The 24,122-nt window shown below is 46.8% G+C and overlaps 1 pseudogene; it reads right to left on the bottom strand.

The window, feature by feature from the left end:
• Window positions 1-1,680: 1,680 nt before the first annotated feature.
• On the bottom strand, window positions 1,681-24,117 carry LOC148774597 (uncharacterized; annotated as a pseudogene).
• Between the last annotated feature and the right edge of the window lie 5 nt (window positions 24,118-24,122).

Here is a 24,122-nt window from a genome sequence, read left to right as displayed (position 1 = left end):
ATCTGCGTTACTTACCCCTGTACATCCCACACCCAGCACAAACAAGACACTCAGCAAATATCTGGCTGGAGAGGCAGGAACACACCCTGTCCTCCAGGAGATGGCGCCGAGCGAGGTGGGGGCCTGGTGATGACACTGTGTGCTGAGGAGCCCCCAGGAGGACCTGCGCGGCTGTGGGGTGGGGCGGGGGCCGTGGGCAGAGCCCCTGACGGGCTCCTGGGGGTGGGGACGGTGGCAGGAAGGAGGGGGCTGTTCCTTGTGGGCTGTCCACAGATTGTATCTCACCCCTCACTGATGAGCACTTAGCCGTTTCCAAACACCTGTCACTGTTCTGGAGGAAACAACCATTGCCCAGCTCCTACTCAAGCAATTTCTGAGACTATGTTTCTAGCACTGGAGTATAAACATCTGCTTTATTCATTCCATGCTCCCTTCATCCACCCATCCAGCCAGCCATCTGTTCATCCACTCATTAATCCATCCACCCATCCACTGACGAATTCATCCATCCATCCTCCCAACCACTCATTAACTCATCAGATCATCTCAGACCCACCGAGAAGACAGACGCCTCCTCCGTTCCTGCTCCCAGGAGGACCCCCAGCGTCAGTGACAGGTGCCTCGTGGGGATGACGGGGGAGACACAGAAGGGACATGCCTGCAGGCCCCCTAACTCTGAACGGTGAAGCACCCACCTGGTCCTAATGCCTCCTTGCCGGGGTGTCCAGGCCGGCCCTTTTACTTCTTTTGAAATATGCGGCTGATGGAGTACCTGATGCTTTTGTCTTTTGCTGCTTTGTGCGGCGAGTCCTGGCTGCTGCTGCTGGGAGCCTGTCGAGCTTCGGGGAGAGAAAACGACCGTTATCTGGCACCCTTGTGCAAACACACACCCGTCCACAGGACCTACTGATAGAACGGGGCACCCAGCAACACCCGCACCTCAACCTCGCAGCAGACCGTGGAGTCTCCTTCACCAAGCACACTCCACACGAGCAAAGCAGGCTCCTGGCCACAGACAACCACCCCGGGAAGCTGCGATTCCCTGCCTCTAGCTCTCCCCCAAGGAGGACTTGACCCCAGGCCAGCTGGTGCAGAGGGCGCTCCAACCTTCCCTCAGGGTCGCTGCTCGGCAGGTGACGACACTCCCAGAGAAGGCGAGCTCCCCGGCTCTGGGCAGTAGCCCTGCCTCCCGCACGGTGACTGCCCCTGGCAGTGGCAGGAGAGCGACGGTCACCGTGCAGGGCTGCTGGTCAGGTGACCACACGTGCCCTCCATCGAGTGCTGCCTGGCTCAGGACAGGAGATCAGCAGGTGGTGGTCTGAATGAGGACAGTGTCAGTCACGGGAGTGGACAGAGTCTCCTGAGAGGAGACGCTTGAGGAAAAGGGAGGGACCCTCAAGAGTGAACCCGAGAGGCAAGGGGCCGCCACCAGCAGGAACGCACCCCGGGCCGGGCAGACCTCTAGCAAGAGCAGGAGGAAAGCTCCCACAGGAGTCAATCCATCGAGACAGATGTTTCCTAAAATCACTGAGGTCACTGAGCTCTCCTCCCCCAGCACCTGAAGTCCACCACTAAACCCAGGCACCGAACCCAGTGGGATTCATGTAAAATCATCCTTGCAACTCTTTCAAGACAAGAGGCGCAGGGCTCCTGAAACTGATGCCGAGGCGCGCAGGCCCCTTACTTGCAGGCGTCCCTGATGGCCTCGTGGCTGGCTGTGCGCAGCGACCCCGTGTGCAGCCGGTCCAGCCGAAGGGACCGCGGCGAGGCAGGGGTCGAGGTTTTGCCTTCGATGCCTCCTACCTCTTCCCGGATAGCTGGCGGCTGAGGGATTGAGGTAAGTGTAAAATTGGGTAACAAAAGACTGTCGTAAAAGGCAATCTCACAGGCTTTACATTATAACCAGAAACTTATTTGAAAATCTATTAGCTATGCTTTCCCCCAAGTACAAAATAAACCCTTGTTATAGCTTAATGCCATCTTAAAGGACTGTCTTGTTCAAGAGAGGCAGGGCTGTGGGGCAGCGAGAGCACCCGACTGAGTGCAGAGACCCCCGACCAGAGCCTCCCTGCAGCCGGGCTCTGCCCTCCCTGGAATCCAACAATCAGATGGCCCTGCTGGGCAGGAGGGCAGAGCGATGCCAGCACCGTGAACCCTGCATGGCATGAACTGCCCTGATGAAAGGACTGTGCTCATCGCCAGACGCTGCTCAGAAGCACCAGTTTCAAGAGTAAGAAACCTCTCAGCAAAGCCGTCCAGACCTTTCTGTTTGAAGGAGGAAAGCACACCGCTTGTGCCACCACCCAAGATCATTTGTGGTGATGATGCAGGTTACTGGAACCCATCACGACCAGAGAAACACAGAAAAGGTACCTAACCCTTCCATGCGAACACCACGGGTCTGCCTTGGATTTCTCGGGAACACACAGACTGGGGGCTACACCTTGAAGTGCTTACACACTGTTCGAGTGTAATTCGCTCACTGTGGTTGCCATAAAGCGCCCCTAGGTCTCACTAACAGATGATCTTGTATCAACCTAGAGCAGTGGAATGGGGAGGGAGATTTGAGTTAGGTTCAAAAGGGAGGGGACATATGGGTGTCTACGGCTGATCCATGTTGAGGTTTGACAGAGCGGCACACCCCGGCCACCAACCCCAGGGTGACGGCGCTGCCCTGCTGTGCCCAGCAGGAGGGCTCCCGGGCACTGAGCTGCCTGAACCAGAGTGCGGCTGCCCGAGTCCTGCGGGAAGGCCCCAGGAGTCCTCGGTCAGCGGGCTGGGAGCGGGAGAGGGACAAGGAAGGCCAAGCCTCGGCTCACTGGATCCCAACAAGAGGGGCTCATCCAAGTGACCCGAGGGGAGCGGCACCGAGCTCCCTCCTGATGCTCCCTCCATCGGGGATGCCGTGATGGACACGAGAGCCTCAGGAGGAAAGAGAGCTGGACGGCACCACGGGTACACGTCCAGGCTCTGATCAGACCAGTCCGCACCGCTCTGCTGTGTGTGTGAGCCTGGGCTCTCTCAGCCTCAGTGTCCATGTCTGCTGAATGGGGATAACAGCAGCCTAGACCTCACCTGGGTGTCTGTGGGATGAGATGACAGACTTGGAAAGCACTTGACACGGTGCCCGGTGCACAGAGTCTCCTGCACACTGCTACCCACCGTCAGTAAATTGGCTTCCCCCAAATCTAACATCTATGTCTTTTAAGAAAATCTAACAGTCGTGACTTTTAAGAAAACACTGAGTGTAAATTCCATGGTGGTCAGAGGTTAGGACTTGGCACTTTCACTGCCGGGACACTGGTCTGATCCCTGGTTGCGGAACTAAGATCCCATAAGCTGTACAGCATGGCAAAAAAAATAAGTAAAGAAAACTTTAAAAATAACCAATGATACTATGTCTATTATAAATAAGCATGAGATGATTAGAAGGCAAACAAGTGGGAGAAAGCAAACTGTTACAATTGTCCCAACAAATGACCTATTTCCAACAGAACCATCAGCATATTTTAAGTGGTAGGTGAGCTTCGTTACTTCCATTAAAATGTCAATTATTCACCAGTACATAACCACATAGTGTTCATTCATGTTAAACGATAAGGACTGTTTAATACTTCACAAAGAAAGGCATGCTAAAGTACTAAGTAGTTTACCTTTCAACGATGCTTCCTTAAATCACTAGGTTGATAGATGCATGCAAAGAAATGAAAAGAAACCAGATTTATTGTGACTCTGAAGCTAAAAATTCAAGAATCAGTATAGGCAAAGACAGTAAAGCAAAAAAGACTGCAAACATATAAGTGGGATGAAGATTTAGAGAACATGTAACTGGAAACAGAACATATTTTTGACCACAGAAATTAAATGAGCTATTGAAGATTTACTAGAGAAACACTATCAATTATTACTCAGACGATACAATTCCATTACAATATCGTGATTTAATAAAGCACAGCATTCTGTACAATAAAGGGCCTTAACAGTTGTCTATTCTCAGCCAAATTTCTCTATAAATTAGTTTCTCTCAAAAAAAAAAAAAAATGTTAAACATTAAATTAGTAATTTAACTGATGAGGAAGGTACCATAATACCTATTTCAACATTGAAGAAATCTGACCACTTATTGGATATTTATGTAAAATCCTTACAAAGAATTTGATTTAAAACTTCTCAAAATAAATTCATTAAAGCAGGTTCCCTGTGAAAATATGTAAGAATGAAAACTAGCATAATAGCAGGTGCAGTCATTAACCATAGAAGATACTTTTTTAAAGTCTAAGAGAGACATTAACTGTGCAAAAGCTGATGACATTGAGAGTCTTAAATACAAGCTGCTGCTGCTGCTGCTAAGTCACTTCAGTCGTGTCCGACTCTGTGTGACCCCACAGACGGAAGCCCACCAGGCTCCCCCGTCCCTGGGATTCTCCAGGCAAGAACACTGGAGTGGGTTGCACCTACACAGAAAGGATATTGTGTCAAAAGTCCATTAAATCTACACTTAAGAGGGTCATTTCTTTATGTAAGGATCATCTCATTTATGAATTACACACGTTATGTAGTTTAGGATCCATCTACATTATGCTTATAACTGCATGCTGCTGCTGCTGCTGCTGCTAAGTCGCTTCAGTCGTGTCCCCTCTGTGCGACCCCATAGATGGCAGCCCACCAGGCTCCCCCGTCCCTGGGATTCTCCAGGCAAGAACACTGGAGTGGGTTGCCATTTCCTTCTCCAATGCATGGAAGTGAAAACGGAAAGTGAAGTCGCTCAGTCGTGTCTGACTCTTCGCGACCCCATGGACTGAAGCCTACCAGGCTCCTCCGTCCATGGGATTTTCCAGGTGAGAGTCCTGGAGTGGGGGTGCCATTGCCTTCTCCTGTAACTGCTTAGTGATACGCTAATTCAAACTTACTGCTATGGGGGAAACACACCATTTAATGAGACATGAAGACAAAGCACAAACCCGACTAAGGGGACACACACTGTGGACCACAGCACTGGTATGACCAGAGCAAGTGGGAGGACGGGGGAGGGGAGACGGATGGGCAAACGACAGCTGATTGACAACGACTGATTGACCGTTGCCTGACTGACAACGACTAAGCAGACAGCAGGATGAGACAGGAAATCAAAACCAATGACGAAAGCAGACACACCGTCAGAGAAGTCCAACAGCAAGGAAAACATATACAGAACTGTTCTTTTACAAATACTAGGAAAGAAATCAAGCATGAAACCACAGAGAAATCGTCAAAGAATTTTAAATTTCAACTACTTAGTCAATGATGCAAATTATAAAAACAGCGTGTCAGAAGACCACAACATGGACTAGTTACCACTTCACATGCCACTAAAATGATTCACAGTGAATTTAATTATATGCTGACTAACAACATAGCTAACATGAAATGGGTGGTAACGGAAACAGTGATAATGCAAGTGCAATTACAAAGCAGAGTGTTGTACACGTGATTTCATGGGGTAAAGAGCAATGCACTCACAAAACCTAAGCTAAACATGGAAGCAAGCTGGTACATGTGCTTTAGAGCCACACACTCTGTCACCAAAAGCCCTAGGTAGTCATCCTGTTTTTAGACTCGGAAGAGTGAGGAAGCCCGACTTCTTCCCTGGGGCCCCCGGCTTTTAACCTGGTTTCACACGTAGAGCTGGCCTGAGCGCACGGCCAGGCCCATCAGCAAGCAGACCAGTTGAGATTCTTGGGTTTTGTCCCCACCGCATGCCCTGCACCCTGCAACCAGGCATCCCCAGTGGAAAATGTGCGGCACGGTTTTCACACGCCATGAGAGCTGCCTATGGTTACTTTCATGAAGCTGTCTGCTCCCTGAGAAGAGAAACTTCCCTGCAGCTGCTGTGCCCAGCACAGGCCAGGCCCAATGTTACAGAGGCAGGCTCTGGCTGAGTTCACGATGACGTGGTAAGCCAGTGGTCCAGAACTGAACTGAACTGAATTTGTCACGGTGCCATTATGGAATGATTAAAGACTAGGCAGTTTTAAAAAATCTTAGACCTCTGAGCGTAGCAAATGTACCTGATTTTCTTCTGGGTAAAAAGAGAAAAAACAAACAAACAAAAGAAAACCAGTGTGCTGGGGGAGGGACGCGGCAGGGAGGAGGCAGACACATATCCCAGTCGTGATGCCCAGCTTGTCTACTTCCTGCGGCGGGCTGTGCCACCTCCTTTGGGGCTTGGAGCGCCCACTGCTGGGCGAGCAGGAGCTGGGAAGCGAGGAGGCGGGATACAGGTTGAGGGAGTATGTATGGCAAAACCAACCAATATAGTATTGTAAAGTAATTAGCCTCCAAAAAGAATAATAATAATTAATAAATAAATACACTGAAAGAAGACATAAAGCCATTGACAGGACACATAGACATCCCTTTAATAAAATATAAATTTGACAAGCTGAAAAAATAAATAAATAAATAAAAAATAAATAAAATGACGGAGGTTGCCTAAGCTCCCGCTGCCCACACGGCTCTCAGTCTCCTCGGCCGACTGCTCCGTGTTCTTCTCTTCGATCAACCTAAAATAGAACAAAACCCGTCACGTGCCTTTGTCAGCAGGGGAGTGTGTCTCGACAACACATTTGGGCTGGCATTCTGTGTCACGATTAGCAAATTCCAGGAACAGTTGCTCAATTAACATCTCAGCAAAAAGGTTCAACTTTCCCTCTTTTGAATATTCTCAAACTTAGAGTAACTAGCACTGAGTCTTACAAAGTGGCCCCTGATCATTCACGTTTGATTGCACTTATTTACTCTAACATTCTGACGGGGCCTGGATGGCGACTCTCTCCCTGTGAGGAGATACCTGAAGTTGACAACCTCTACCTTTTCCCTGCTCTCAGGGCAGAGATGCACGTCAGTGCCTCAAGTCTTTTCCACTGGGAATCGGGAACACTGTACAGTCAAAACAGAGATTCACGAACAAGCTGGAGTTTCTAAATACAAGTCCCCAGACCAGATGAAGTGCTGAGTTGATCTTTTTTTTTTTTTTTTTGAGGTTGTGTATGTACAAACGCATCACTTGATGAAGTTCTCCCCCAGCTTTTTGTGAGTTTCTGGATTCATGTCAACGTGCCGTATTAACCTAGAATTCATGGTTACTGCTCTTCTCCCCTAGTGTGTCATGGAGGATGTTATACAGCAGTTTAAATACTCGATTATGCAAATAAAATGGTTTTCAAATTAAAATATAAGATTCTTACAGGAACTAAACTCTCCAGTTTCACTTCTACTTATACATCTTGAAAGTTTTTCAGTGTTGATAAGTTGATGGACAGAATTTACCATTACATCAAGTCAACTTGTTGTATAAGGAAAAATCACTTTTACCTGACAACTTGCTGTAAAAATAAGAATATTAATATATAACCATTCCATATTTCCTGCGGGGATGGGGAAAGACAATCTTTCTGAGCTCGTCTGTGCTCAAACACGGCCTACAAAGCAGTCCGTCTATGGCGTCAAAAGTGAGGTGGCACAACCTGCATTTGCTGGTTGTGCCATCCATCCCCTGCCTTTCCCCCAGTCCCCCCACGCTCGGCTGACAGGGACGGGCACCTCGGCCTCAGCTGACGTGACGAGAACAATCTGAGCAGCAGCTCTGCCAGGTCCTGTGCAGGGTCACCGGCCTGCAGCCACTCTGAACGTGGACTAGGGACAGGGGAACCGCTGTGCGGGTGTGGCACTAGGCAGGCCTCGGGGCCCCCAGCCACCCGGCTGTACCCAGGCCCAAGGCCCCCTGCTCACCACTAGGCGGGCCTTTGGATTCTGTCCCCTTTTGTAAATTGCTATAACTGCCAAGACGATGTCTAAAGAAAACTTCTTAAATCTACTGATGAGATGAGTAAAACTCAAACACATGTCCTTGGACCACTGTCTTCCAACATGCCAATCTTCACACGGTATTAAGTTAAAAGGGAAAATGCAGATCTGAGTGGGAATTTGCTAACCACAAAACCCCAGCTTTTCTGATCCAGGCGGCTTTTCACCAGAACGTGGGAGGCTCTGAGCGACACAGGAGGGCACGCCCTCAGTGCTGGAGGGTGCACGGGCTGCAGGGGACACCGCCTCAGCACCTCACCCACCTTGGGGCTCAGAGCTGAGGGGGGGACACCCCACAATGCCCCCCACAGAGTGCTGACACCACACTGTGGACAGAACGCCTTGGCTGACTGAGCTCTAGAATCAAGGGCAATCTTGGAACTGAAAATTCTTGAGGCAGACATGAAGTCAGTTTTCTTACTCAGACTTCTCTAAGGAGAAGACAGTTCCCCAGGGAAACCGAGTTTCCGGGGAGCTGGCATCAGGCGCACCCACCGGATCTCTTCGATGATGGTGTCCAGCTGCCCCTTGAAGCATCACAGTCGGAGTCTCAGCATCATTCTGCCCGCTGGGCGACAGCTGAGTGGCCGAGCTGAAGAGGGTGACCCCGTCGCCCTCGCCGTCAGACACGCCCTCGTCACTCTCGAACGCCTGGGCCACGTTGGCCAGCATGCTGGCTTGCTGCGCGCGATCCCAGCCCTGTTCCTTCAGGGTCTGCACCTGGGCACGAGAGGACCACGTCTCGTCAGCGACATTCAGGGAAGCTCAAGTCTATCAGGAACTGAACACAATTTTACATGGAAGCCCTGACTGAGGATAAATGGGCCATGCTTAGGAGACACTGGCATCTCTTAAGCGAGCAGTACTGAAGAAACGGGCAGGAGGAGAATTCAGTTCCCATATGGCCTGGTGACACTCAGCTCTTAGCGTGGACAGAAGGCAATCCTATGAGGTTATTCACAAGCGAGGGCTGATGGAGTCAGGGACAGAAAGCAAACATTAAAAAAAATACATCCATGCCCCCATCAGCCAGGCTGAAGGAAAATAAGGAAAAGCAATCCTTCAGCTCCAGAGCCGCTGGGTCCCCCTCAGCTGTCATCACTTGTACTGGTTCACCGAGGAGGGCCATCCTCGCAGGTTCCCAGCCCTCCGTTTTCCAGGCTGGTCTGAACTCCCACAGACAGGAGAGAGCAGGGGCAGCCAGCGGACAGGAGGGCCAGCCCCGCCGCAGCTCTCCTCTCGGGGCACAGGCCCTCGGCTGTTCTGGGCGGCGGCCCCTCGCACTGCAAGGGCGGCTCTGTCATCAGAGACGCACGGGAGCGTGCCTGCGGGGCCCCGTGCCGCCCTCCCGCTCTCACACCTCACACCCTTCTCTCCGCAAATGTCCCCCCTGCCCCACTGTCACCCAGGTCCTGCCTTCTTTTCCCAGACATGACCTCAAAGCAACTGAGGGGCAGCCTCGAGATGCTGGCTTGCCGGCACCCTGTCCCCCGGGGCCAGTGCCCTCGCCCCCTGTCTTCGTCACGACCCTTCCCCAGGGCAGGGCCACCCCCTTCGCTGGCTCCAGGACCACCTGCCATCATTCCTGCTCCGCTCCAGCGAACCAACTGCCTATTGGTTCACCCCCATTCACCCCCGCGCCTTCAAATCGCACAACGGGAACCAGCAGATTCCTCCTCCAGGGCTCCCTGCAGCGCCTGCTGCGAGTCTCTGAAAGTTCCCTGGGAGCGGCCTCTACTGTACTCCTCCCTGCCTGGTCTCCAGCTCTCTGCAAGCAGGCAGTGTGCCCTGCCCCGCAGGGCAGCTCCGCGGGGGCTCTCAACCCCTGGACTGCCAGCAAAGCCCCAGAAATAAACTTCTAAGAAAGAAACGAAGGGGTGAGGGTGGACCGAGAATAAAGTTCGAGCACGGCGGCTGCTAACACTGGGGCCATCGGGGGATCTGGCTCACTGATGCTTTCTGTAAGGGTTGTGGGCACACGTCTACGTCTGTTCCTTTACACACTGCCTGTGGATGCTGTCACGCTTATTGACTAGCATGAAATGCTGCTACTCAATTATTCGTAACCAGTAAAGACATTCACTCTGAGGCCCTCTTGGGAACAGTTTTCCAACTCCTGTCCTGGAGCTTTTCCCCACACACAGACCAAGCCGGGACAGGCCACGCCAGATGTGCCTCTTTGTAAAGGGGCCATGGGGCTGGCTCACCTTATCCTCCAGATCATCCATTCTCTAATTGTGTTCTTCCTTCACGTCGTCTCCCTGCCTTGCCTACAACAGGAAAAACAAAAACTCATGAACCTCAAGAGCAAAGTACGGTCCTTCTTTTAAAAGCACCGGGGAGGGGAGAAGGAACAAGATGGCGGAGGTATAGGACGGCGAGACCACTCTCTCCCCCACAAATTCATCAAAAGAACATTTGAACGCAGAGTAAAGTCCACAAAACAACTTCTAAATGCTGGCAGAGGACGTCAGGCACCCAGAAAAGCAGCCCATTGTCTTCGAAAGGAGGTAGGAAAAAACATAAAAGATAAAAAGCGAGACAAAAGAAGTAAGGATGGAGCTCCGTTCCGGGAAGGGAGGCTTTAAAAAGAGAGAAGTTTCCAAACACCGGGAAACACTCTCAATGGCAAATCTGTGGCGAGCCTTGGAAGCTCAGAGGGCCACATAGCCCTCTTTTTTTTTTTTAAGATTTTTTTTAAAACCCACAGATTACCCGCCAAACGGTAACTCCCAGCAGAGAAGCAGCGCAGACGCCTGCATACGCCATTAGCAAGCGGGGGCTGGGCATGGAGGAGCTGGCTGAACTTAGAGAGAGGACTGGGCTTGAATGCCGCGAGAACATTTTGAGAGAACTGGAGAGAGCAAAGCAGACTGTGGGACAGCTTCCCCACGAAAAGGCGGAAAGCTCTAACCTAAGACTCGGCCAGCCCCACTCACAGAATAAAGGACTGAGCAGAGTGAGCCGGCTGCGGTCGGCCCATCCCCCATCCCCCGCCGAGACAGGCAGGGAGCGCAGCCAGAGCCGGAGCGGGCAACCGCAGCCCCAGAAAGGCATCTGATACAAACTGCAGACAGGCTTCTTGCTAGTCAAGACTTCTTGGGCTCGGGCCGGTCGATATCCCCCTGAGAAGGTGCGCCGGTTTTACACCCAGAAAACTGAGTGGTGGGGACTGGGGAGGCGATAAGTCGCAGAGACCGCGCTCGCCAAACACCTGGTCCCCTGAGCTGCTCGGACCAGGGAAGGCACAAAACGCAGGCCCAACCAAGTCTGCGCCTTTTTGGAGTACCTGAGAACCTGAACTTGAGCCGCTCAGACCTGGGAAGTGCATACAACCCGGCGCTGGCCTCGGACAGTTCCCGGCAGAGCAACCTAGAGCCTGTGCAGTGTAGACTGGGACAGCGTACGTGCTGTGAGCGGGGGCAAACCCAGTGTGGCCGAGACGCTGCGAGCACTCCCCACAGATGCCAGAGATATTCGTCTGCAGCGTTCCTCCCTTCCCAGAACAGGACTGAACAACTGAGCCTTAAAAAGTGTCCACCCACCCCCTAGTATCAGGGCGGAAATTAGACACTGAAGAGACAAGCAAACAGAAGCTAAAACAGAGGGAACCACCTTGGAAATGACAGATAGAGACGTCTAGAGGCTACTCCAAGAATAAGACCAAAAACCAGAGGCAAGAGGCTTAAGCCCGAATCCTGAGAACACCAGAGAACTCCTGACTCCAGGGAACATTAATCGATAGGAGCTCATCAAACGTCTCCATACCTACACTAAAACCAAGCACCACCCAAGGGTCAACAAGTTCCAGAGCAAGACATACCACGCAAATTCTCCAGTAACACAGGAAACTAGCCCTGAGCTTCAATATACAGGCTGCCCAAAGTCACTCCAAACCCACTGACATCTCATAACTCATTACTGGACACTTCATTGCACTCCAGAGAGAACAAATCCAGCTCCACCCACCAGAACACCGACACAAGCTTCCATAACCAGGGAACCTTGACAAGTCACCTGTCCAACCCCACACACAGTGAGGAAACTACATAATAAAGAGAATTCCACAAACGGCCAGAAGAGGGAAAGGCCATCCCAAGCAAAGCATTATAAGCAAGATGAAGAGGCAGAGAAATACCCAGCAAGTAAAGGAACAAGATAAATGCCCACCAACACAAACAAAAGAGGAAGATATAGGGAATCTACCCGACAAAGAATTTCGAATTTTGGTGGTGAAAATGATTCAAAATCTTGAAAGCAAAATGGAGTTACAGATAAATAACCTGGAGAAAAGGATTGAGAAGATGGAAGAAAGGTTTAATAAGGACTTAGAGGAAATAAAAAAGAATCAATATACAATGAATAATGCAATAGATGAGATCAGAAACACTCTGGAGGGAACAAACAGTAGAATAACAGAGGCAGAAGACAGGATAAGCGAGCTAGAAGATAGAATTGTAGAAATAAATGAAACAGAGAGGAAAAAAGAAAAACAAATTAAAAGAAATGAGAACAATATTAGAGACCTCTGGGACAATGTTAAACGCTCCAACATTCGAATCATAGGAATCCCAGAAGAAGAAGACAAAAAGAAAGACCATGAAAGAATACTTGAGGAGATAATAGTTGAAAACTTCCCTAAAATAGGGAAAGAAATAATCACCCAAGTCGAAGAAACCCAGAGAGTCCCCAACAGGATAAACCCAAGGCGAAATACTCCAAGACACATATTAATCCAATTAACAAAGATCAAACACAAAGAACAAATATTAAAAGCAGCAAGGGAAAAAACAGCAAATAACACACAAGGGGATTCCCATAAGGATAACAGCTGATCTTTCAACAGAAACTCTTTAGGCCAGGAGGGAATGGCAAGACATACTTAAAGTGATGAAAGAAAATAACCTACAGCCCAGACTACTGTACCCAGCAAGGATCTCATTCAAATATGAAGGAGAAATCAAAAGCTTTACAGACAAGCAAAAGCTGAGAGAATTCAGCATTACCAAACCAGCTCTCCAACAAATGCTAAAGGATTTTTTCTAGACAGGAAAAACAGAAAGGGTGTATAAACTCGAACCCAAAGCAATAAAGAAAATGGCTACAGGATCGTACTTATCAATAATTACCTTAAACGTAAATGGGTTAAATGTCCCAACCAAAAGACAAAGGCTGGCTGAATGGATACAAAAACAAGACCCCCATATATGTTGTCTGCAAGAGACCCACCTCAAAACGAGGGACACATACAGACTGAAAGTGAAGGGCTGAAAAAGATATTCCATTCTAATAGAGACCAATAGAAAGCAGGAGTAGCAATACTCATATCAGATAAAATAGACTTTAAAACAAAGGCTGTGAAAAGAGACAAAGAAGGAAACTACATAATGATCAAAGGATCAATCCAAGATGAAGATATAACAACTATAAATATTTATGCACCCAACATAGGAGCACCACAATATTTAAGACAATTACTAACAAGTATGAAAGGGGAAATTAACAATAATGCAATAATAGTGGGAGATTTTAATACCCCACTTACATCTATGGATAGATCAACTAAACAGAAAATTAACAAGGAAACACAAACTTTAAATGATACAATAGACCAGTTAGACCTAATAGATATCTATAGGACATTTCACCCCAAAACAATGAATTTCACCTTTTTCTCAAGAGCACACGGAACCTTTTCCAGGATAGATCACATCCTGGGCCATAAATCTAGCCTTGGTAAATTCAAAAAAGTTGAAATCATTCCAAGCATCTTTTCTGACCACAATGCAGTAAGATTAGATCTCAATTACGTGAGAAAAACTATTAAAAATGCCAAAATATGGAGGCTGAACAACACGCTGCTGAATAATGAACAAATCATAGAAGAAATCAAAAGAGAAATCAAAATATGCATAGAAATGAATGAAAATGAAAACACAACAACCCAAAACCTCTGGGACACTGTAAAAGCAGTGCTAAGGGGGAAGTTCATAGCAATACAGGCACACCTCAAGAAACAAGAGAAAAGTCAACTGATTAACCTAACTCTACATCTAAAGAACTAGAAAAGGAAGAAATGAAGAACCCCAGGGTCAGTAGAAGGAAAGAAATTGTAAAAATTAGGGCAGAGATAAATGCAAAAGAAACAAAAGAGACCATAGCAAAAATCAACAAAGCCAAAAGCTGGTTCCTTGAGAAGGTAAATAAAATTGACAAACCACTAGCCAGACTTATCAAGAAACAAAGGGAGAAGAACCAAATCAATAAAATTAGAAATGAAAATGGAGAGATCACAACTGACAACACAGAAATACAAAGGATTATTAGAGAATACTATCAGCAATTATATGGCAATAAAATGAATAACCTGGAAGAAATGGACAAATTCCTAGAAAAGTACAACTTTCCAAAACTGAACCAGGAAGAAATAGAAAATCTGAACAGACCCATCACAAGCACGGAACTAGAGGCTGTAATCAGGAATCTTCCAGCAAACAAAAGCCCAGGTCCAGACGGCTTCACTGCCGAATTCTACCAAAAATTTAAAGAAGAGCTAACACCTATTCTACTCAAACTCTTCCAGAAAATAGCAGAGGAAAGGAAACTTCCAAACTCATTCTATGAGGCCAACATCACCCTAATCCCAAAACCTGGTAAAGACCCCACAAGAAAAGAAAACTACAGGCCAATATCACTGACGAACATAGATGCAAAAATCCTTAACAAAATTCTAGCAATCAGAATCCAACAACACATTAAGAAGATCATACATCATGACCAAGTGGGCTTTATCCCAGGAATGCAAGTTTTCTTCAATATCCGCAAATCAATCAGCGTAATACACCACATTAACAAACTGAAAAATAAAAATCATATGATTATCTCAGTAGATGCAGAGAAAGTCTTCGACAAAATTCAACATCCATTTATGATAAAAACCCTCCAGAAAGTGGGAATAGAAGGGACATACCTCAACATAATAAAAGCTATATATGACAAACCCACAGCAAACATTATCCTCAATGGTGAAAAACTGAAAGCATTTCCCCTAAAGTCAGGAACAAGACAAGGGTGCCCACTCTCACCACTACTATTCAACATAGTCCTGGAAGTTTTGGCCACAGCAATCAGAGCAGAAAAAGACATAAAAGGAATACAAATTCGAAAAGAAGAAGTAAAACTATCACTGTTCGCTGATGACATGATCCTCTACACAGAAAACCCTAGAGGCTCTACCAGAAAACTACTAGAGCTAATCAATGATTACAGTAACGTTGCAGGATATAAAATCAACACACAGAAGTCCCTTGCATTCCTATACACTAATAATGAGAAAATAGAAAGAGAAATTAAGGAAACTATTCCATTCAGTGTTGCAACGAAAAGAATTAAATACTTAGGAATATATCTACCTAAGGAAACAAAAGACTTGTACATAGAAAACTATAAAATGCTATTGAAAGCAATCAAAGACGACACTAATAGATGGAGAAATATACCATGTTCATGGATTGGAAGAATAAATATTGTAAAAATGAGTATACTACCCAAAGTAATTTATACATTCAATGCAATCCCTATCAAGCTACCAACGATATTTTTCACAGAACTAGAACAAATAATCTCACAATTTGTATGGAAATACAAAAAATCTCGAATACCCAAAGCAATCTTGAGGAAGAAAAATGGAACTGGGGGAATTAACCTGCCGGACTTCACGCTCTACTACAAAGCCACAGTCATCAAGACAGTATGGTACTGGCATAAAGACAGAAATATAGATCAACGGAACAAAATAGAAAGCCCAGAGATAAATCCACGCACCTATGGACACCTCATCTTTGACAAAGGAGGCAAGAATATAAAATGGAGAAAAGACAGTCTCTTTAACAAGTGGTGCTGGGAAAACTGGTCGGCCACTTGTAAAAGAATGAAACTAGAACACTTCCTAACACCATACACAAAAATAAACTAAAAATGGATTAGAGCGCTAAATGTAAGACCAGAAACTATAAAACTCCTAGAGGAGAACGTAGGCAAAACACTCTCCGACATAAATCACAGCAGGATCCTCCATGACCCACCTCCCAGAATATTGGAAATAAAAGCAAAAATAAACAAATGGGACCTAATTATAATCAAAAGCTTCTGCACAGCAAAGGAAACTATAAGTAAGGTGAAAAGACAGCCTTCAGAATGGGAGAAAATAATAGCAAATGAAGCAACTGATAAAGGATTAATCTCCAAAATATACAAGCAGCTCCTGCAGCTCAATTCCAGAAAAATAAATGACCCAATCAAAAAATGGGCCAAAGAACTAAACAGACATTTCTCCAAAGAAGACATAAAGATGGCTAACAAACACATGAAAAAATGCTCAACATCCCTCATAATCAGAGAGATGCAAATCAAAACCACAATGAGATACCATTTCACACCAATCAGAATGGCTGCTATCCAAAAGTCTACATGCAATAAATCTGGAGAGGATGTGGAGAGAAAGGAACCCTCTTACACTGTTGGTGGGAATGCAAACTAGTACAGCCACTGTGGAGAACAGTGTGGAGATTCCTCAAAAAACTGGAAATAGAACTGCCATATGATCCAGCAATCGCACTCCTGGGCATACACACTGAGGAAACCAGAATTGAAAGAGACACATGTACTCCAATGTTCACTGCAGCACTGTTTATAATAGCCCGGACATGGAAGCAACCTAGATGTCCATCTGCAGACGAATGGATAAGAAAGCTTTGGTACATACACATAATGGAGTATTATTTAGCCATTAAAAAGAAAACATTTGAATCAGTTCTAATGAGGTGGATGAAACTGGAGCGTATTATACAGAGTGAAGTAAGCCAGAAAGAAAAATACCAATACAGTATATTAACGCATATATATGGAATTTAGAAAGATGCAAATGATAACCTGTATACGAGACAGCAAAAGAGATACAGATGTATAGAACAGTCTTTGGGACTCTATGGGAGAGGGTGAGGGTGGGATGATTTGGGAGAATGGCATTGAAACACGTATGTTGTTATATGTGAAACGAATCACTAGTTCAGGGTCAATGCATTTTATAGGATGCTCGGGGCTGGCATGCGGGGATGACCCAGAGGGAGGATAAAGGGAGGAGGGAGGTGGGAGGGGGGTTCAGGAGGGGGAACTTATGTAAACCCGGGGCAAATTCATGTCAATGTATGGCAAAACCAACCAATATAATATTGTAAAATAATTTGCCTTCAATACAAAATAAATTAATTACCAAAAAATAAATAAATAAATAAAAGCACCGGGGAGCCGTGACGTGAGCAGCCTGTGCGCTGGTTCTCGAGGCGGTCCCCTCCCACGGCCACCTCTGATGGGCTCTTGAGCATCCCCAGAGCAGACGGGCAGGGGCAGAGAGAGGCAGGGTCTTCACTTGTCAAAGGTCACTCCCAATGCTTCTCTTTGGCTGAGCACCTGGGGGACCTTAGTGTCACCAGCCATTACCTGTTGGAGGAGCTCGGGGAGCAAGCAAATTTACACTCAGAAACAAGCAGACTTTAAAGGGGATCAGCTTACACACACGTTGGTAGAGAAAATTCCCAGTACATAAACAGAAGCTTGAGTCTGGTTTAAGGGGGTAAAATGAATTCAAGTTATAAAGCAAAAGGTGAGAAAATTCATTTTGGGAAAAAAGCCAGTGGAGATAGACGTTCACATATTTTTCTTTACATGCAACATCACTTAAATTCTTTGTAATGATTGCTGTTGTTCAGGCGTGTCTGACTCTTTGTGACCCCATGCACTGCAGCATGCCAGGCTTCCCTGTCCTTCACTATCTCCCAGAAGTTGCTCAAACTCACGTCCATCGGGTCAGTGATGCCATCCAACCGTCTCGTCCTCTGTCGCACCTTCTCCTCCTGCCTTCGATCTTTCCTAGCATCAGGGTCTTTTCCAATCTGTCAGTTCTTTGCATCAGGTGGCCAAAGTACTGAACCTTCAGCCTCAGCATCAGTCCTTCCAATGCATATTCAGGACTGATTTCCTTTAGGATTGATTGATCTCCATGCAGTCCAGGGGACTCTCAAGATTCTTCTCCAACACCTCAGTTCAGAAGCATCGATTCTTTGGTGCTCAGCTTCTTTACGGTCCAACTCTCACATCCATACATGACTACTGGAAAAACCATAGCTGTAACTAGGTGTTCCTTTGGTGGCAAAGTAATGTCTCTGCTTTTTAATATGCTGTCTAGCTTGGCCATAGTTTTTCTCCCAATGATAATTCATATTCAGTTCAGTTCACTTGCTCAGTCGTGTCTGACTGTGCGACCCCATGAATCACAGCACGCCAGGCTTCCCTGTCCATCACCAACTCCCAGAACTTGCTCAAACTCATGTCCATTGAGTTGGTGATGCCGTCCAACCATCTCATCCTCTGTCACCCACTCTCTTCCTGCCTTCAATCTTTCCCAGCATCAGGGTCTTTTCCAATATGAAAATTCATATTAAAAAACTGGAAATAATTACCTCAAGCAATTTTTAAATGTAATAACAAAGTTGGCAAGTCTGTGTTTTATAAAATGAGCATCAAGCTCGTGGTTTAAAAAGCTGTTTTAGGACCTACTATATTAAAAAAAAAAAATGGAGAGAAGACAAAAGAATGATCTATTTGAGACTGGCCCTGTGTTAGAAATTGCTGAGGCTAATTGCTGGGTCATGGGCATTTATTATACTATATTATAGAAGTGGTATATGATTATACCACTTTTGTGCATGTTTGAAATTTTCCACCTTAAAAAATTAAAAAACAGGTTCAGTTCAGTTCAGTCGCTCAGTCGTGTCTGACTCTCCGCGACCCCATGAATCACAGCACGCCAGGCCTCCCTGTCCATCACCAACTCCCGGAGTTCACTCAAACTCATGTCCATAGAGTCGGTGATGCCATCCAGCCATCTCATCTCGGTCGTCCCCTTCTCCTCCCGCCCCCAACCTTTCCCAGCATCAGAGTCTTTTCCAGTGAGTCAACTCGTCGCATGAGGTGGCCAAAGTATTGCAGCTTCAGCTTTAGCATCAGTCCTTCCAATGAACACCCAGGATCGATCTCCCCCAGAATGGACTGGCTGGATCTCCTTGCGGTACAAGGGTCTCTCAAGAGTCTTCTCCAGCACCACAGTTCAAAAGCATCAATTTTTCGACGATCAGCTTTCTTCACAGTCCAACCCTCACATCCATACATGACCATGGGAAAAACCATAGCCTTGACTAGACGGACCTTTGTTGGCAAAGTAATGTCTCTGCTTTTTAATATATTATCAAGGTTGATCATAACTTTCCTTCCAAGGAGTAAGCGTCTTTTAATTTCATGGCTGCAATCAGCATCTGCAGTGATTTTGGAGCCCAAAAAAACAAAGTCTGACACTGTTTTATTTTCTGTTAAAGTCTTCTCCAGCAACACAGTTCGAAAGCATCAGTTCTTCAATGCTCAGCCTTCTTTATGGTCCAATTTTCACACCCATACGTAACTACTGGAAAAACGATAGCTTTGACTATACGGACCTTTGTCGGCAAAGTGATGTCTCTACTTCTCAATATGCTGTCTAGGTTTGTCATAGCTTTCGAAGGAGTAAGCATTTTTAAATCTCATGGCTGTAGTCACAGTCTGCAGTGATTTTTGAGCCCAAGGAAACAAAACCTCTCACAGCTTCCACAGTACGGCATCGGCATTCAAATATTTTTAAAGCAAAACAAAAGTTTACTTTGAACTGGCTTAGTCATAAACAGCATCCCAAGCTCAACAGCCTCTGAGCAGCTGTTCTGAAAGTAAGGAAGTGCACCCCTGATTGGGAGACATTGAGCTCTCTGCCTAAGCGGGGAGGGCGCCTCACCGTGGGTCTCACCATGGGAGTCAGAACCACTGCCCCCTGGGAGCCCACGTCTGAGGCTCTGCAGTCCAGGCCCAGGAACACAGGCATGGTGGGGACAGTGCTGACACGTGAGGCTTTAAAACCCTCAGTAAACAATAGCATATGGTACGTAGTATTTTCTGACCTGCCTTTTGCAGCCACTATTTTGTATATCGTAATGCATTCCACCTCATACATTTCAATGACTTTCTAGTGTTTTATTTTTGTGGTGGGGCCAATGATACATGTTGGCACACACCGGCCCGACTCACTTTGTTTGAGAGAAGCCAGATTTGGTTTTCCTGGTTAAGTCCTGATTATCTGAGACCACACGGGAACAGGAGCGAGTAAGGCTCATCAAAACATAGGAAGGACAAATCCTAATCAGACCGGAGCTCTAACCCTGCCTTTTGTCACAATGACCCAGTTCTCAACAGGCTAGCCCACTGCCCTGAAGTTCCCTGCTGCTCTGTGCTCTTTCAGTAAAAACGCTAACAAGCCAACAGATTCACGTTCAAATAAAACAAGGGAGTCAGGAGAGGAATTCCACAAAATGGTTAAACCAAGTCCCAAATAATTCAAACCTGCAAGTTGCAGTCACCCCCAAATTTTAAAAAATGTATTTCTTTCCAGTACGCTGATTTACCATGATTTACCATGATGTACATCATGATTTACCATGATATACCGTGATGTACATAATTTACATGATGTACATGTTTTAGGGTCATAAGAACTTTACACGGGGACTTGATTTCCAGCGTGGGAGGTCACATGAAAAGGTCTTTACCTTCCCTCCTCAGTAATTCAATACTATAAAAGTCAGACACAGTACAGTAAAGGCCATTACCTGTCGATGCATAGAATCCTCATTTGCGATTTCATTTTCAAGTTTATCATTGAAGTCATGCACATAGGCAGCTTCACGCTGTGTGGCAAGGGAGCGTTTCTCTAGGGTAATGATTCTCTTTTCCATGTCCTCCTTCTGGGCCATGGCCTACACCGGGCATTGCAGAGGAGAAAAGGTAAGTTGTTATCATGGAACACTCCGATACACTTAAGAGTAACAAAGCTGGACTAAATCCTAAGTTTCAAATCAAACATAAAGTCAGTGTACTCAAAATTAAACTCCTAGACGTGGCAGTTTTCTTGAACGTGAGCAAAAACACGCCTACCTCAAAGGTCACATTTGCCACGATGGGCAGCCATCTGTCGGAATGTTCTGCCCGACTAATCGGTTTACCAAGCTTCTTTGCTATATAATAAATCCAAACAGCAAACAAAAAGTATACTAATCTACCCTGTTATTGCAAGAATTCCAGGAGGGAAGGTATCTGGCATGAAGTCAGGACCTCTGTCTGCTACACCATACAGGCGGACTTGACCCAGAACAGGGAGGGACCTTCAACAGACCCAAGAGGGGGCTCTGAGGCTCGTTTCCTCGGGTAAAAGTTGGAAAAATCTCATGCAATTTCCTCAAAATTAAAGTAAGACTATTAATGAGTGGAAACAGAAGTCAAAGTGTAACACAACTGGAGGCAGCCTTCTCAAGCAGAGTTAAACCACATGTATGAAATGCTCAAACCAGGACCAGAACTTGCTGCTGGTGCGACTCCTGTCTGCCAGCTCAAAATCCATTTTGGGTCCCTCCGCGGTCACTAAGTAACCAATGTAGGCCAAGTCCTAATATTAAAAGTGAAAGGTCTTAAAAACACTTTTTCCAGAATTCTCAACGTATTAAACTCTGTCACCTAATCTCCTCCTGTTGCCAAAGAGTAGTGTGAGAAGGTTATACAAACATGTGCAAATATTTCTGTTTTGAGTTCTCACACAGAATTCCTCACACCAAGCTACTAAACAAGTACACCTGCTGGAACACATGCTGGAGGGGCTCTGTCTGAGACGGTGTCACGGGGGAGGGGTGGGGCAGGGTGGGGGCTGTCTGTCTGCATACAGAGGAGAGATGAGGCTCACAGGAGGAGGCCTGAACCCCCAGCACTCTTCTGTTTTCACAATGACCGTTAGGTAGTTTCTCATAAATCATGACACCCGCAGACACGACTGCCAGAAACATCAGGAGTCTACGCGGTTACACAGCTCGGGCCTGAGGACCTGAGGGTGAGCAAGTGCCACTCGACTGGTCTGACCGCCGGGATCACCGTCACACATCCCTGTCAAGGAGCGGAAGCTCAGCAAACCAGAGAAGACGGCCAGGCAAGCTGCCTCGGCAGAGCCCACACAGCATGCTCCCATCTCTCCGAGAGAACGGCCTCCACAGACGTCACCAGACTCGGCTGAGCGAATCAGAAGGAATCTCAGCATCGTCAGGAATACATTCGACAGGCAGGTGGGGGGGCGGGTGAACTGGGAGACTGGGGCTGGCATGTATACACTGCTGATACTACGTATCAAGTCAACAGCCAGTAAGGACCTAGTGTACAGCACAGGGAAGGCTCCTCAGTGCTCTGTGGTGAAGGAAATGGGTAGGAAATCTAAACAACAGGGATATACGTAGATATATATACACATATACATGACTGATTCAGTTTGCTGCACAGCAGAAATTGATCCAGCAGTGTAAAGCAACTACATGCCAAGAAATGAATGAATGGATAAATGAATGTTTTAAAAGGAACACACTGGGCCCCCTAGAACTTGTAGAAATGAGGAGTCCACACCCAGGGTGCAGCACAGCGCAAGGGCTACCCTCATGTTGGTCCACTGCCAACGGACCGCCTGGATCAGGCCTCTTCTACCCCAGAGACCTCGACACAGAGGCGGGGAGACAGCCTGTCGTGGTCTCACCAGAGCTCTGCTCTTACTCGTGCAGCCATCCCGAGGCTGAGATCACCGGGAGAACAAGGGACCCACAACCACCTCAGGGCAACAGACACGGCCGCCGTCACTCACTTCACGGACATCCCGCTCCAGTTTCATGTTCACTTCCTCAGACTTGAGGAGTTTCTTCCTGGCCGTGTCCAGGTCCTCCTCCAGCTCTCTCACGTGGGCAGAGAGGGCTGCCAGGCGCTCTTTCATCTGGCTCTGCTCCCGCAACTGCTTGTCTATGACTTCCTGGAGCTCGCTCATCTTAGCCAGGTTTTGCTCGTGGCTTAGAGAGCCATCAGACGATCTCTGAGGGGGAAAGGAAGCCTTAGACAGCCTTGTTTTGGGAGGGAGGGGACACAGCACTTCCAGGAAATCGGCGAGGTCAAAACTGCCTTCTGCACCTCTGGGAGTTCACAGGACCCTCACGGCCGCTCAGACCTACATGGTGCATTGGTGATTTTGTCCATCCCGATTAGAACCGGGTGATCAGAGTCAGACTTTGTCTTCTCCTGGACAAAGGGGTGCTTAAGAGATCCTGCAGCTCTGAGCCACAAGTCTAGTTTGCTAGTCATTAAAATACCCCAGGTGGGCGGGTCCTCAATCAGAAAGATAAATAGCATGTGATTCCCACCACTACAGCCTTCATACATTTTTAAAACGAAAGGATACAAATGACAAACCTTTAACTGAAATTACACGATGACTGATCAAACTTACCTCTTTATGTGTAGCACCTAATTCTTCTTCTAACAAATGACACCTTTCGAGTGCTATACCAAACCGCTCTCTGAACTCAAATACAAGGCGTCGAGTCACTGTGTGTTGATGTGTGTATACACGTTAGGGCACTCCTCATTCTATACTCACTCTAATACATGGCTACTGTAACAGATTATCTTTAATGGCTCTCATTGATCTTAACATCAAGAAAATCTGCTTGTTAACAGCTTTAAATTCTAAGTTTGAGAGAACAAAATGTTATCCTAAACTAATTATATTGCCCAGTTTTTAACTGCAAATTGATATACAGAATATAATAAACCTTGAGACATTTATGCCAACTAATACTTTTTAACTGGGGGCTTCCCAGGTGGCTCAGTGGTAAAGAACCCGCCTGCCAACGCAAGAGGGCAGGTTCGATCCCTGGGTTGGGAAGATCCCCTGGAGTAGAAGATGGCCACCCACTCCAGTATTCTTGCCTGGGAAGCCCCATGAAGAGAGGAGCATGGTGGGCTATAGTCCACAGGGTCACAAACATACAGACATGACTGAGCATATACGTAGGCAATGCTTTTTAACCATATAAAACTCTGACTTCTTACAGAAAAAATGTATTTACAAGAATTCAAGAAGCTCAAAAGTCAACTAGTTACATAAATACATGCATCATCCACCTAACAAGGCAGCAAGTGTACAAATTCAGGAGGTTGGGTAGCTGGTACCTTCTCATCCAGGGCCTTGTGGTGGTCAAAAAGAAATTTCAGCGCCCTGAGCACCTCCAACTCGCTGGTCATGCTGGCTGAGGGCTGCTCCTGCTGCTTGCCCGCCGTCATCTGGA

Source organism: Moschus berezovskii, chromosome 21, assembly GCF_049115385.1.
Source record: "Moschus berezovskii isolate FMDL1 chromosome 21, NW_MosBer_1.0, whole genome shotgun sequence".
Classification (NCBI taxonomy): domain Eukaryota; kingdom Metazoa; phylum Chordata; class Mammalia; order Artiodactyla; family Moschidae; genus Moschus; species Moschus berezovskii.
Note: the sequence above shows the minus strand (reverse complement) of the source record. Positions and strands in the feature narration are given on the sequence as shown.